The sequence below is a fragment of the Phyllobates terribilis genome, unplaced genomic scaffold, assembly GCF_046119375.1.
Source record: "Phyllobates terribilis strain yellow unplaced genomic scaffold, ASM4611937v1 Scaffold_274__1_contigs__length_2534360, whole genome shotgun sequence".
NCBI classification, from domain to species: domain Eukaryota; kingdom Metazoa; phylum Chordata; class Amphibia; order Anura; family Dendrobatidae; genus Phyllobates; species Phyllobates terribilis.
The window spans coordinates 56,053-70,209 of NW_027363034.1; the positions used below are offsets into that span (position 1 = coordinate 56,053).

A 14,157-nucleotide genomic window follows, 5' to 3' on the forward strand; every position below is an offset into this window, starting at 1 on the left:
CTTTGGCTTTGCTTTTCTTCTCCTCATTGGATTTTTCATGTTAAAAGTTGCAGAAGCCAGATGACAAGCTCATTTTGGTTCAACTTCAGCAACTGTGCATTGCATTGCCATGTAATGTAATGTAATGCAATGCTATCTATCTAGCTCTATATCTATACTTCCTTTTGGATAAACAGACATATTAGGCAAGCATTTTGGAGCTTTCACCTAAATAACTACAGGTGGTGAGATAAGCTGCACAATATAATTGACCTTTCAGTATATTGTTGCACACACACCATCTATTTAGCAAATGCCCTTGTTATCAACAGCAGCCTTTTAAACTCACCTGAGCTAACAGGTATGTGAGCTGGTTACTCTGCTGCGCTTAAAATTTCTTTTTTGGTTTGCTACAATGCCTTTTCTGAAACGTTGTCTCCCTCTGCTGGAACACTGACTTCTTTCATTTAATGCCTGCAGACTATAAAAGAGAAACCAACCCAAAAAGTTTGGTTGATTAGTCTGTGGCATTCTTTTAAACTGTTGCTTATGGCGGTCTCTGTGAGCTTCTCAGTGACATTCAGCCATCCAGGTATCCCGCCTGCAGTAGACGGAATGTGGCAATGGAACGCTGGCTGCGCGTGTCATAATAGGCTCTGAGCCTTTATATACCTGCGCACAGCAGCAGCCACCTTCAGTCTGCTGCTGGACAGCCAGCAGCAGCAGCAGCAGGAGAGGTAATTAATCAGCAACCCTCCTGCTAAGGGTAGACAGCTGCTCGTTCCACCCCCCCCCGCCTTAATTGGTTCTCCTCCCTTCCAACGGTGTTGAGGCGGGTGGGAACAGCCGGGGGTTGAGGGTACTGTGCTAAAAGAGGTGGAGTTATGCAGATCTAAAACGCGTGGATTGCAGCAGCAGCAAGCCGAAAAGTGCAGGCATGTGAGGGATCTAGAGGTTGACAGCATGTCTTCTTAACGGGAGTCCAGATGGCCATCTCCACAAATGGACTTTTCAGAATCCTTGGGTGGCACCGTAGTCGGAAACCAATTCTGGTTATCGCTTCTCGGCCTTTTGGCTAAGATCAAGTGTAGTATCTTTCGAAAAGGCGGTTTTGGATGTTGGCCGCCCTAGTAGATTGATACATTATGCACACTGGGGTTTAGGCGCTTGTTAGTACGCCAGGTGGCTAATATAGTCATCGGGTGGAAAGCATGGCCCCCCAGGATCGACGCCATTGGGCCGGGGAAGATCGAAAGCCCGAAGTGTGAAGTGCCCCAGGAGTGGTGACCCTGGGGTGCCTTAACTCACTGGGATTGGGAACCCCACTTGAGTTTATGGCACATTTGCACAAGCACTTCAAATTTTCTTTCTTCGCACACACCCTTATTCCGGGCCTTCTGGCCTTAGGATGGGGAATTTTTCAATTCCCGGTTGAAGGTCCGGGCAGTATTATACTGTGAAACCTTCACTATTTATTTAATTTCTTTGTCACTGTGTGTCCACTTATTCACGTGTGTCACGGCCTACTAGGATTTTGTCGGGATGCGGTTCCCTTACGGGTTCCTCTCTTGGCAGGTCTAGGGGGGGAGTGTGTGGCCATCAGGTTCCGCTCCCCCCTGAACCCCCCTGGCTCTCCTCTTTCGGGAGGAGAGCGTTGTTGGCTCCCCTCTTCCGGGAGGGGAGCACAGTCTTTGGCTCCCAGTGCCTTGCTCGGGTGAGAACTCGGGCAGGTGCTGGGGGTATGATTGGGTCGCCTCTGGCTTCGGCTGGAGGTGGCTTTTTGTCCCTGTTCCTCGCTGTGGCCTTTTGGCTCGGAGGGACGGGGAATGGTTTGGGGGACCCTTCTCCTTTTGGAGAGGGTTTCAAGAAGACCAGCATCCTAGTGCACTTTTTTTGTGGCACTTGTCACTTTTTTAAGCGCACTCGGGTTTTGTACACGAATTCGGGCTTTCAAAAAAAAAAAAAAATCTGTTCTTATCAGTTTAATATCTGATACGTCCCCTATCTGGGGATCATATATTAAATGGATTTTTAGAACAGGGAGATGGAAAAAGAGCTTGCTCTGTCCACTCCACGCATTGACCTGGTATTGCAGTATCTCCAGGACCGGTGCACCCCTTCTTTAATGCAGTTTCTAAAATCAGAAAGAATTGAATTCAATGCTTTTTGTTCATTTTGCTTGTTTGTCGGATTTTGGGATGGACTCTTTGGCTTTGCTTTTCTTCTCCTCATTGGATTTTTCATGTTAAAAGTTGCAGAAGCCAGATGACAAGCTCATTTTGGTTCAACTTCAGCAACTGTGCATTGCATTGCCATGTAATGTAATGTAATGCAATGCTATCTATCTAGCTCTCCCTCTATACTTCCTTTTGGATAAACAGACATATTAGGCAAGCATTTTGGAGCTTTCACCTAAATAACTACAGGTGGTGAGATAAGCTGCACAATATAATTGACCTTTCAGTATATTGTTGCACACACACCATCTATTAGCAAATGCCCTTGTTATCAACAGCAGCCTTTTAAACTCACCTGAGCTAACAGGTATGTGAGCTGGTTACTCTGCTGCGCTTAAAATTTCTTTTTTGGTTTGCTACAATGCCTTTTCTGAAACGTTGTCTCCCTCTGCTGGAACACTGACTTCTTTCATTTAATGCCTGCAGACTATAAAAGAGAAACCAACCCAAAAAGTTTGGTTGATTAGTCTGTGGCATTCTTTTAAACTGTTGCTTATGGCGGTCTCTGTGAGCTTCTCAGTGACATTCAGCCATCCAGGTATCCCGCCTGCAGTAGACGGAATGTGGCAATGGAACGCTGGCTGCGCGTGTCATAATAGGCTCTGAGCCTTTATATACCTGCGCACAGCAGCAGCCACCTTCAGTCTGCTGCTGGACAGCCAGCAGCAGCAGCAGCAGGAGAGGTAATTAATCAGCAACCCTCCTGCTAAGGGTAGACAGCTGCTCGTTCCACTCCCCCCCGCCTTAATTGGTTCTCCTCCCTTCCAACGGTGTTGAGGCGGGTGGGAACAGCCGGGGGTTGAGGGTACTGTGCTAAAAGAGGTGGAGTTATGCAGATCTAAAACGCGTGGATTGCAGCAGCAGCAAGCCGAAAAGTGCAGGCATGTGAGGGATCTAGAGGTTGACAGCATGTCTTCTTAACGGGAGTCCAGGTGGCCATCTCCACAAATGGACTTTTCAGAATCCTTGGGTGGCACCGTAGTCGGAAACCAATTCTGGTTATCGCTTCTCGGCCTTTTGGCTAAGATCAAGTGTAGTATCTGTTCTTATCAATTTAATATCTGATACGTCCCCTATCTGGGGACCATATATTAAATGGATTTTTAGAACAGGGAGATGGAAAAAGAGCTTGCTCTGTCCACTCCACGCATTGACCTGGTATTGCAGTATCTCCAGGACCGGTGCACCCCTTCTTTAATGCAGTTTCTAAAATCAGAAAGAATTGAATTCAATGCTTTTTGTTCATTTTGCTTGTTTGTCGGATTTTGGGATGGACTCTTTGGCTTTGCTTTTCTTCTCCTCATTGGATTTTTCATGTTAAAAGTTGCAGAAGCCAGATGACAAGCTCATTTTGGTTCAACTTCAGCAACTGTGCATTGCATTGCCATGTAATGTAATGCAATGCTATCTATCTAGCTCTCCCTCTATACTTCCTTTTGGATAAACAGACATATTAGGCAAGCATTTTGGAGCTTTCACCTAAATAACTACAGGTGGTGAGATAAGCTGCACAATATAATTGACCTTTCAGTATATTGTTGCACACACACCATCTATTTAGCAAATGCCCTTGTTATCAACAGCAGCCTTTTAAACTCACCTGAGCTAACAGGTATGTGAGCTGGTTACTCTGCTGCGCTTAAAATTTCTTTTTTGGTTTGCTACAATGCCTTTTCTGAAACGTTGTCTCCCTCTGCTGGAACACTGACTTCTTTCATTTAATGCCTGCAGACTATAAAAGAGAAACCAACCCAAAAAGTTTGGTTGATTAGTCTGTGGCATTCTTTTAAACTGTTGCTTATGGCGGTCTCTGTGAGCTTCTCAGTGACATTCAGCCATCCAGGTATCCCGCCTGCAGTAGACGGAATGTGGCAATGGAACGCTGGCTGCGCGTGTCATAATAGGCTCTGAGCCTTTATATACCTGCGCACAGCAGCAGCCACCTTCAGTCTGCTGCTGGACAGCCAGCAGCAGCAGCAGCAGGAGAGGTAATTAATCAGCAACCCTCCTGCTAAGGGTAGACAGCTGCTCGTTCCACCCCCCCCCCCCCGCCTTAATTGGTTCTCCTCCCTTCCAACGGTGTTGAGGCGGGTGGGAACAGCCGGGGGTTGAGGGTACTGTGCTAAAAGAGGTGGAGTTATGCAGATCTAAAACGCGTGGATTGCAGCAGCAGCAAGCCGAAAAGTGCAGGCATGTGAGGGATCTAGAGGTTGACAGCATGTCTTCTTAACGGGAGTCCAGGTGGCCATCTCCACAAATGGACTTTTCAGAATCCTTGGGTGGCACCGTAGTCGGAAACCAATTCTGGTTATCGCTTCTCGGCCTTTTGGCTAAGATCAAGTGTAGTATCTGTTCTTATCAGTTTAATATCTGATACGTCCCCTATCTGGGGACCATATATTAAATGGATTTTTAGAACAGGGAGATGGAAAAAGAGCTTGCTCTGTTCACTCCACGCATTGACCTGGTATTGCAGTATCTCCAGGACCGGTGCACCCCTTCTTTAATGCAGTTTCTAAAATCAGAAAGAATTGAATTCAATGCTTTTTGTTCATTTTGCTTGTTTGTCGGATTTTGGGATGGACTCTTTGGCTTTGCTTTTCTTCTCCTCATTGGATTTTTCATGTTAAAAGTTGCAGAAGCCAGATGACAAGCTCATTTTGGTTCAACTTCAGCAACTGTGCATTGCATTGCCATGTAATGTAATGTAATGCAATGCTATCTATCTAGCTCTCCCTCTATACTTCCTTTTGGATAAACAGACATATTAGGCAAGCATTTTGGAGCTTTCACCTAAATAACTACAGGTGGTGAGATAAGCTGCACAATATAATTGACCTTTCAGTATATTGTTGCACACACACCATCTATTTAGCAAATGCCCTTGTTATCAACAGCAGCCTTTTAAACTCACCTGAGCTAACAGGTATGTGAGCTGGTTACTCTGCTGCGCTTAAAATTTCTTTTTTGGTTTGCTACAATGCCTTTTCTGAAACGTTGTCTCCCTCTGCTGGAACACTGACTTCTTTCATTTAATGCCTGCAGACTATAAAAGAGAAACCAACCCAAAAAGTTTGGTTGATTAGTCTGTGGCATTCTTTTAAACTGTTGCTTATGGCGGTCTCTGTGAGCTTCTCAGTGACATTCAGCCATCCAGGTATCCCGCCTGCAGTAGACGGAATGTGGCAATGGAACGCTGGCTGCGCGTGTCATAATAGGCTCTGAGCCTTTATATACCTGCGCACAGCAGCAGCCACCTTCAGTCTGCTGCTGGACAGCCAGCAGCAGCAGCAGCAGGAGAGGTAATTAATCAGCAACCCTCCTGCTAAGGGTAGACAGCTGCTCGTTCCACCCCCCCCCCCGCCTTAATTGGTTCTCCTCCCTTCCAACGGTGTTGAGGCGGGTGGGAACAGCCGGGGGTTGAGGGTACTGTGCTAAAAGAGGTGGAGTTATGCAGATCTAAAACGCGTGGATTGCAGCAGCAGCAAGCCGAAAAGTGCAGGCATGTGAGGGATCTAGAGGTTGACAGCATGTCTTCTTAACGGGAGTCCAGGTGGCCATCTCCACAAATGGACTTTTCAGAATCCTTGGGTGGCACCGTAGTCGGAAACCAATTCTGGTTATCGCTTCTCGGCCTTTTGGCTAAGATCAAGTGTAGTATCTGTTCTTATCAGTTTAATATCTGATACGTCCCCTATCTGGGGACCATATATTAAATGGATTTTTAGAACAGGGAGATGGAAAAAGAGCTTGCTCTGTCCACTCCACGCATTGACCTGGTATTGCAGTATCTCCAGGACCGGTGCACCCCTTCTTTAATGCAGTTTCTAAAATCAGAAAGAATTGAATTCAATGCTTTTTGTTCATTTTGCTTGTTTGTCGGATTTTGGGATGGACTCTTTGGCTTTGCTTTTCTTCTCCTCATTGGATTTTTCATGTTAAAAGTTGCAGAAGCCAGATGACAAGCTCATTTTGGTTCAACTTCAGCAACTGTGCATTGCATTGCCATGTAATGTAATGTAATGCAATGCTATCTATCTAGCTCTCCCTCTATACTTCCTTTTGGATAAACAGACATATTAGGCAAGCATTTTGGAGCTTTCACCTAAATAACTACAGGTGGTGAGATAAGCTGCACAATATAATTGACCTTTCAGTATATTGTTGCACACACACCATCTATTTAGCAAATGCCCTTGTTATCAACAGCAGCCTTTTAAACTCACCTGAGCTAACAGGTATGTGAGCTGGTTACTCTGCTGCGCTTAAAATTTCTTTTTTGGTTTGCTACAATGCCTTTTCTGAAACGTTGTCTCCCTCTGCTGGAACACTGACTTCTTTCATTTAATGCCTGCAAACTATAAAAGAGAAACCAACCCAAAAAGTTTGGTTGATTAGTCTGTGGCATTCTTTTAAACTGTTGCTTATGGCGGTCTCTGTGAGCTTCTCAGTGACATTCAGCCATCCAGGTATCCCGCCTGCAGTAGACGGAATGTGGCAATGGAACGCTGGCTGCGCGTGTCATAATAGGCTCTGAGCCTTTATATACCTGCGCACAGCAGCAGCCACCTTCAGTCTGCTGCTGGACAGCCAGCAGCAGCAGCAGCAGGAGAGGTAATTAATCAGCAACCCTCCTGCTAAGGGTAGACAGCTGCTCGTTCCACCCCCCCCCCGCCTTAATTGGTTCTCCTCCCTTCCAACGGTGTTGAGGCGGGTGGGAACAGCCGGGGGTTGAGGGTACTGTGCTAAAAGAGGTGGAGTTATGCAGATCTAAAACGCGTGGATTGCAGCAGCAGCAAGCCGAAAAGTGCAGGCATGTGAGGGATCTAGAGGTTGACAGCATGTCTTCTTAACGGGAGTCCAGGTGGCCATCTCCACAAATGGACTTTTCAGAATCCTTGGGTGGCACCGTAGTCGGAAACCAATTCTGGTTATCGCTTCTCGGCCTTTTGGCTAAGATCAAGTGTAGTATCTGTTCTTATCAGTTTAATATCTGATACGTCCCCTATCTGGGGACCATATATTAAATGGATTTTTAGAACAGGGAGATGGAAAAAGAGCTTGCTCTGTCCACTCCACGCATTGACCTGGTATTGCAGTATCTCCAGGACCGGTGCACCCCTTCTTTAATGCAGTTTCTAAAATCAGAAAGAATTGAATTCAATGCTTTTTGTTCATTTTGCTTGTTTGTCGGATTTTGGGATGGACTCTTTGGCTTTGCTTTTCTTCTCCTCATTGGATTTTTCATGTTAAAAGTTGCAGAAGCCAGATGACAAGCTCATTTTGGTTCAACTTCAGCAACTGTGCATTGCATTGCCATGTAATGTAATGTAATGCAATGCTATCTATCTAGCTCTCCCTCTATACTTCCTTTTGGATAAACAGACATATTAGGCAAGCATTTTGGAGCTTTCACCTAAATAACTACAGGTGGTGAGATAAGCTGCACAATATAATTGACCTTTCAGTATATTGTTGCACACACACCATCTATTTAGCAAATGCCCTTGTTATCAACAGCAGCCTTTTAAACTCACCTGAGCTAACAGGTATGTGAGCTGGTTACTCTGCTGCGCTTAAAATTTCTTTTTTGGTTTGCTACAATGCCTTTTCTGAAACGTTGTCTCCCTCTGCTGGAACACTGACTTCTTTCATTTAATGCCTGCAGACTATAAAAGAGAAACCAACCCAAAAAGTTTGGTTGATTAGTCTGTGGCATTCTTTTAAACTGTTGCTTATGGCGGTCTCTGTGAGCTTCTCAGTGACATTCAGCCATCCAGGTATCCCGCCTGCAGTAGACGGAATGTGGCAATGGAACGCTGGCTGCGCGTGTCATAATAGGCTCTGAGCCTTTATATACCTGCGCACAGCAGCAGCCACCTTCAGTCTGCTGCTGGACAGCCAGCAGCAGCAGCAGCAGGAGAGGTAATTAATCAGCAACCCTCCTGCTAAGGGTAGACAGCTGCTCGTTCCACCCCCCCCCCGCCTTAATTGGTTCTCCTCCCTTCCAACGGTGTTGAGGCGGGTGGGAACAGCCGGGGGTTGAGGGTACTGTGCTAAAAGAGGTGGAGTTATGCAGATCTAAAACGCGTGGATTGCAGCAGCAGCAAGCCGAAAAGTGCAGGCATGTGAGGGATCTAGAGGTTGACAGCATGTCTTCTTAACGGGAGTCCAGGTGGCCATCTCCACAAATGGACTTTTCAGAATCCTTGGGTGGCACCGTAGTCAGAAACCAATTCTGGTTATCGCTTCTCGGCCTTTTGGCTAAGATCAAGTGTAGTATCTGTTCTTATCAGTTTAATATCTGATACGTCCCCTATCTGGGGACCATATATTAAATGGATTTTTAGAACAGGGAGATGGAAAAAGAGCTTGCTCTGTCCACTCCACGCATTGACCTGGTATTGCAGTATCTCCAGGACCGGTGCACCCCTTCTTTAATGCAGTTTCTAAAATCAGAAAGAATTGAATTCAATGCTTTTTGTTCATTTTGCTTGTTTGTCGGATTTTGGGATGGACTCTTTGGCTTTGCTTTTCTTCTCCTCATTGGATTTTTCATGTTAAAAGTTGCAGAAGCCAGATGACAAGCTCATTTTGGTTCAACTTCAGCAACTGTGCATTGCATTGCCATGTAACGTAATGTAATGCAATGCTATCTATCTAGCTCTCCCTCTATACTTCCTTTTGGATAAACAGACATATTAGGCAAGCATTTTGGAGCTTTCACCTAAATAACTACAGGTGGTGAGATAAGCTGCACAATATAATTGACCTTTCAGTATATTGTTGCACACACACCATCTATTTAGCAAATGCCCTTGTTATCAACAGCAGCCTTTTAAACTCACCTGAGCTAACAGGTATGTGAGCTGGTTACTCTGCTGCGCTTAAAATTTCTTTTTTGGTTTGCTACAATGCCTTTTCTGAAACGTTGTCTCCCTCTGCTGGAACACTGACTTCTTTCATTTAATGCCTGCAGACTATAAAAGAGAAACCAACCCAAAAAGTTTGGTTGATTAGTCTGTGGCATTCTTTTAAACTGTTGCTTATGGCGGTCTCTGTGAGATTCTCAGTGACATTCAGCCATCCAGGTATCCCGCCTGCAGTAGACGGAATGTGGCAATGGAACGCTGGCTGCGCGTGTCATAATAGGCTCTGAGCCTTTATATACCTGCGCACAGCAGCAGCCACCTTCAGTCTGCTGCTGGACAGCCAGCAGCAGCAGCAGCAGGAGAGGTAATTAATCAGCAACCCTCCTGCTAAGGGTAGACAGCTGCTCGTTCCACCCCCCCCCCGCCTTAATTGGTTCTCCTCCCTTCCAACGGTGTTGAGGCGGGTGGGAACAGCCGGGGGTTGAGGGTACTGTGCTAAAAGAGGTGGAGTTATGCAGATCTAAAACGCGTGGATTGCAGCAGCAGCAAGCCGAAAAGTGCAGGCATGTGAGGGATCTAGAGGTTGACAGCATGTCTTCTTAACGGGAGTCCAGGTGGCCATCTCCACAAATGGACTTTTCAGAATCCTTGGGTGGCACCGTAGTCGGAAACCAATTCTGGTTATCGCTTCTCGGCCTTTTGGCTAAGATCAAGTGTAGTATCTGTTCTTATCAGTTTAATATCTGATACGTCCCCTATCTGGGGACCATATATTAAATGGATTTTTAGAACAGGGAGATGGAAAAAGAGCTTGCTCTGTCCACTCCACGCATTGACCTGGTATTGCAGTATCTCCAGGACCGGTGCACCCCTTCTTTAATGCAGTTTCTAAAATCAGAAAGAATTGAATTCAATGCTTTTTGTTCATTTTGCTTGTTTGTCGGATTTTGGGATGGACTCTTTGGCTTTGCTTTTCTTCTCCTCATTGGATTTTTCATGTTAAAAGTTGCAGAAGCCAGATGACAAGCTCATTTTGGTTCAACTTCAGCAACTGTGCATTGCATTGCCATGTAATGTAATGTAATGCAATGCTATCTATCTAGCTCTCCCTCTATACTTCCTTTTGGATAAACAGACATATTAGGCAAGCATTTTGGAGCTTTCACCTAAATAACTACAGGTGGTGAGATAAGCTGCACAATATAATTGACCTTTCAGTATATTGTTGCACACACACCATCTATTTAGCAAATGCCCTTGTTATCAACAGCAGCCTTTTAAACTCACCTGAGCTAACAGGTATGTGAGCTGGTTACTCTGCTGCGCTTAAAATTTCTTTTTTGGTTTGCTACAATGCCTTTTCTGAAACGTTGTCTCCCTCTGCTGGAACACTGACTTCTTTCATTTAATGCCTGCAGACTATAAAAGAGAAACCAACCCAAAAAGTTTGGTTGATTAGTCTGTGGCATTCTTTTAAACTGTTGCTTATGGCGGTCTCTGTGAGCTTCTCAGTGACATTCAGCCATCCAGGTATCCCGCCTGCAGTAGACGGAATGTGGCAATGGAACGCTGGCTGCGCGTGTCATAATAGGCTCTGAGCCTTTATATACCTGCGCACAGCAGCAGCCACCTTCAGTCTGCTGCTGGACAGCCAGCAGCAGCAGCAGCAGGAGAGGTAATTAATCAGCAACCCTCCTGCTAAGGGTAGACAGCTGCTCGTTCCACCCCCCCCCCGCCTTAATTGGTTCTCCTCCCTTCCAACGGTGTTGAGGCGGGTGGGAACAGCCGGGGGTTGAGGGTACTGTGCTAAGAGAGGTGGAGTTATGCAGATCTAAAACGCGTGGATTGCAGCAGCAGCAAGCCGAAAAGTGCAGGCATGTGAGGGATCTTGAGGTTGACAGCATGTCTTCTTAACGGGAGTCCAGGTGGCCATCTCCACAAATGGACTTTTGAGAATCCTTGGGTGGCACCGTAGTCGGAAACCAATTCTGGTTATCGCTTCTCGGCCTTTTGGCTAAGATCAAGTGTAGTATCTGTTCTTATCAGTTTAATATCTGATACGTCCCCTATCTGGGGACCATATATTAAATGGATTTTTAGAACAGGGAGATGGAAAAAGAGCTTGCTCTGTCCACTCCACGCATTGACCTGGTATTGCAGTATCTCCAGGACCGGTGCACCCCTTCTTTAATGCAGTTTCTAAAATCAGAAAGAATTGAATTCAATGCTTTTTGTTCATTTTGCTTGTTTGTCGGATTTTGGGATGGACTCTTTGGCTTTGCTTTTCTTCTCCTCATTGGATTTTTCATGTTAAAAGTTGCAGAAGCCAGATGACAAGCTCATTTTGGTTCAACTTCAGCAACTGTGCATTGCATTGCCATGTAATGTAATGTAATGCAATGCTATCTATCTAGCTCTCCCTCTATACTTCCTTTTGGATAAACAGACATATTAGGCAAGCATTTTGGAGCTTTCACCTAAATGACTACAGGTGGTGAGATAAGCTGCACAATATAATTGACCTTTCAGTATATTGTTGCACACACACCATCTACTTAGCAAATGCCCTTGTTATCAACAGCAGCCTTTTAAACTCACCTGAGCTAACAGGTATGTGAGCTGGTTACTCTGCTGCGCTTAAAATTTCTTTTTTGGTTTGCTACAATGCCTTTTCTGAAACGTTGTCTCCCTCTGCTGGAACACTGACTTCTTTCATTTAATGCCTGCAGACTATAAAAGAGAAACCAACCCAAAAAGTTTGGTTGATTAGTCTGTGGCATTCTTTTAAACTGTTGCTTATGGCGGTCTCTGTGAGCTTCTCAGTGACATTCAGCCATCCAGGTATCCCGCCTGCAGTAGACGGAATGTGGCAATGGAACGCTGGCTGCGCGTGTCATAATAGGCTCTGAGCCTTTATATACCTGCGCACAGCAGCAGCCACCTTCAGTCTGCTGCTGGACAGCCAGCAGCAGCAGCAGCAGGAGAGGTAATTAATCAGCAACCCTCCTGCTAAGGGTAGACAGCTGCTCGTTCCACCCCCCCCCCGCCTTAATTGGTTCTCCTCCCTTCCAACGGTGTTGAGGCGGGTGGGAACAGCCGGGGGTTGAGGGTACTGTGCTAAAAGAGGTGGAGTTATGCAGATCTAAAACGCGTGGATTGCAGCAGCAGCAAGCCGAAAAGTGCAGGCATGTGAGGGATCTAGAGGTTGACAGCATGTCTTCTTAACGGGAGTCCAGGTGGCCATCTCCACAAATGGACTTTTCAGAATCCTTGGGTGGCACCGTAGTCGGAAACCAATTCTGGTTATCGCTTCTCGGCCTTTTGGCTAAGATCAAGTGTAGTATCTGTTCTTATCAGTTTAATATCTGATACGTCCCCTATCTGGGGACCATATATTAAATGGATTTTTAGAACAGGGAGATGGAAAAAGAGCTTGCTCTGTCCACTCCACGCATTGACCTGGTATTGCAGTATCTCCCGGACCGGTGCACCCCTTCTTTAATGCAGTTTCTAAAATCAGAAAGAATTGAATTCAATGCTTTTTGTTCATTTTGCTTGTTTGTCGGATTTTGGGATGGACTCTTTGGCTTTGCTTTTCTTCTCCTCATTGGATTTTTCATGTTAAAAGTTGCAGAAGCCAGATGACAAGCTCATTTTGGTTCAACTTCAGCAACTGTGCATTGCATTGCCATGTAATGTAATGTAATGCAATGCTATCTATCTAGCTCTCCCTCTATACTTCCTTTTGGATAAACAGACATATTAGGCAAGCATTTTGGAGCTTTCACCTAAATAACTACAGGTGGTGAGATAAGCTGCACAATATAATTGACCTTTCAGTATATTGTTGCACACACACCATCTATTTAGCAAATGCCCTTGTTATCAACAGCAGCCTTTTAAACTCACCTGAGCTAACAGGTATGTGAGCTGGTTACTCTGCTGCGCTTAAAATTTCTTTTTTGGTTTGCTACAATGCCTTTTCTGAAACGTTGTCTCCCTCTGCTGGAACACTGACTTCTTTCATTTAATGCCTGCAGACTATAAAAGAGAAACCAACCCAAAAAGTTTGGTTGATTAGTCTGTGGCATTCTTTTAAACTGTTGCTTATGGCGGTCTCTGTGAGCTTCTCAGTGACATTCAGCCATCCAGGTATCCCGCCTGCAGTAGACGGAATGTGGCAATGGAACGCTGGCTGCGCGTGTCATAATAGGCTCTGAGCCTTTATATACCTGCGCACAGCAGCAGCCACCTTCAGTCTGCTGCTGGACAGCCAGCAGCAGCAGCAGCAGGAGAGGTAATTAATCAGCAACCCTCCTGCTAAGGGTAGACAGCTGCTCGTTCCACCCCCCCCCCCCGCCTTAATTGGTTCTCCTCCCTTCCAACGGTGTTGAGGCGGGTGGGAACAGCCGGGGGTTGAGGGTACTGTGCTAAAAGAGGTGGAGTTATGCAGATCTAAAACGCGTGGATTGCAGCAGCAGCAAGCCGAAAAGTGCAGGCATGTGAGGGATCTAGAGGTTGACAGCATGTCTTCTTAACGGGAGTCCAGGTGGCCATCTCCACAAATGGACTTTTCAGAATCCTTGGGTGGCACCGTAGTCGGAAACCAATTCTGGTTATCGCTTCTCGGCCTTTTGGCTAAGATCAAGTGTAGTATCTGTTCTTATCAGTTTAATATCTGATACGTCCCCTATCTGGGGACCATATATTAAATGGATTTTTAGAACAGGGAGATGGAAAAAGAGCTTGCTCTGTCCACTCCACGCATTGACCTGGTATTGCAGTATCTCCAGGACCGGTGCACCCCTTCTTTAATGCAGTATCTAAAATCAGAAAGAATTGAATTCAATGCTTTTTGTTCATTTTGCTTGTTTGTCGGATTTTGGGATGGACTCTTTGGCTTTGCTTTTCTTCTCCTCATTGGATTTTTCATGTTAAAAGTTGCAGAAGCCAGATGACAAGCTCATTTTGGTTCAACTTCAGCAACTGTGCATTGCATTGCCATGTAATGTAATGTAATGCAATGCTATCTATCTAGCTCTCCCTCTATACTTCCTTTTGGATAAACA

General features: G+C 45.5%; 9 non-coding genes and 2 pseudogenes across 9 annotated transcripts; all 11 read left to right on the forward strand.

Annotated features, from left to right (window-relative positions):
- The first annotated feature begins 1,034 nt into the window (after positions 1–1,034).
- LOC141219527 (U2 spliceosomal RNA) lies at positions 1,035–1,126 on the forward strand (annotated as a pseudogene).
- A 794-nt stretch (positions 1,127–1,920) lies between these two features.
- LOC141219521 (U2 spliceosomal RNA) lies at positions 1,921–2,099 on the forward strand (annotated as a pseudogene).
- Positions 2,100–3,217: 1,118 nt separating this feature from the next.
- On the forward strand, positions 3,218–3,408 carry LOC141219504 (U2 spliceosomal RNA). Its single transcript, XR_012287977.1, has one exon. It is a non-coding gene; the product is annotated as a U2 spliceosomal RNA (small nuclear RNA).
- Positions 3,409–4,526: 1,118 nt separating this feature from the next.
- Positions 4,527–4,717, forward strand: LOC141219491 (U2 spliceosomal RNA). Its single transcript, XR_012287964.1, has one exon. It is a non-coding gene; the product is annotated as a U2 spliceosomal RNA (small nuclear RNA).
- Positions 4,718–5,838: 1,121 nt separating this feature from the next.
- On the forward strand, positions 5,839–6,029 carry LOC141219545 (U2 spliceosomal RNA). Its single transcript, XR_012288008.1, has one exon. It is a non-coding gene; the product is annotated as a U2 spliceosomal RNA (small nuclear RNA).
- A 1,120-nt stretch (positions 6,030–7,149) lies between these two features.
- Positions 7,150–7,340, forward strand: LOC141219546 (U2 spliceosomal RNA). Its single transcript, XR_012288009.1, has one exon. It is a non-coding gene; the product is annotated as a U2 spliceosomal RNA (small nuclear RNA).
- A 1,120-nt stretch (positions 7,341–8,460) lies between these two features.
- LOC141219547 (U2 spliceosomal RNA) lies at positions 8,461–8,651 on the forward strand. The gene has a single exon (XR_012288010.1). It is a non-coding gene; the product is annotated as a U2 spliceosomal RNA (small nuclear RNA).
- Positions 8,652–9,771: 1,120 nt separating this feature from the next.
- On the forward strand, positions 9,772–9,962 carry LOC141219548 (U2 spliceosomal RNA). The gene has a single exon (XR_012288011.1). It is a non-coding gene; the product is annotated as a U2 spliceosomal RNA (small nuclear RNA).
- Positions 9,963–11,082: 1,120 nt separating this feature from the next.
- On the forward strand, positions 11,083–11,273 carry LOC141219549 (U2 spliceosomal RNA). Its single transcript, XR_012288012.1, has one exon. It is a non-coding gene; the product is annotated as a U2 spliceosomal RNA (small nuclear RNA).
- Positions 11,274–12,393: 1,120 nt separating this feature from the next.
- LOC141219499 (U2 spliceosomal RNA) lies at positions 12,394–12,584 on the forward strand. Its single transcript, XR_012287972.1, has one exon. It is a non-coding gene; the product is annotated as a U2 spliceosomal RNA (small nuclear RNA).
- A 1,122-nt stretch (positions 12,585–13,706) lies between these two features.
- Positions 13,707–13,897, forward strand: LOC141219550 (U2 spliceosomal RNA). Its single transcript, XR_012288013.1, has one exon. It is a non-coding gene; the product is annotated as a U2 spliceosomal RNA (small nuclear RNA).
- The last annotated feature ends 260 nt before the right edge of the window (positions 13,898–14,157 follow it).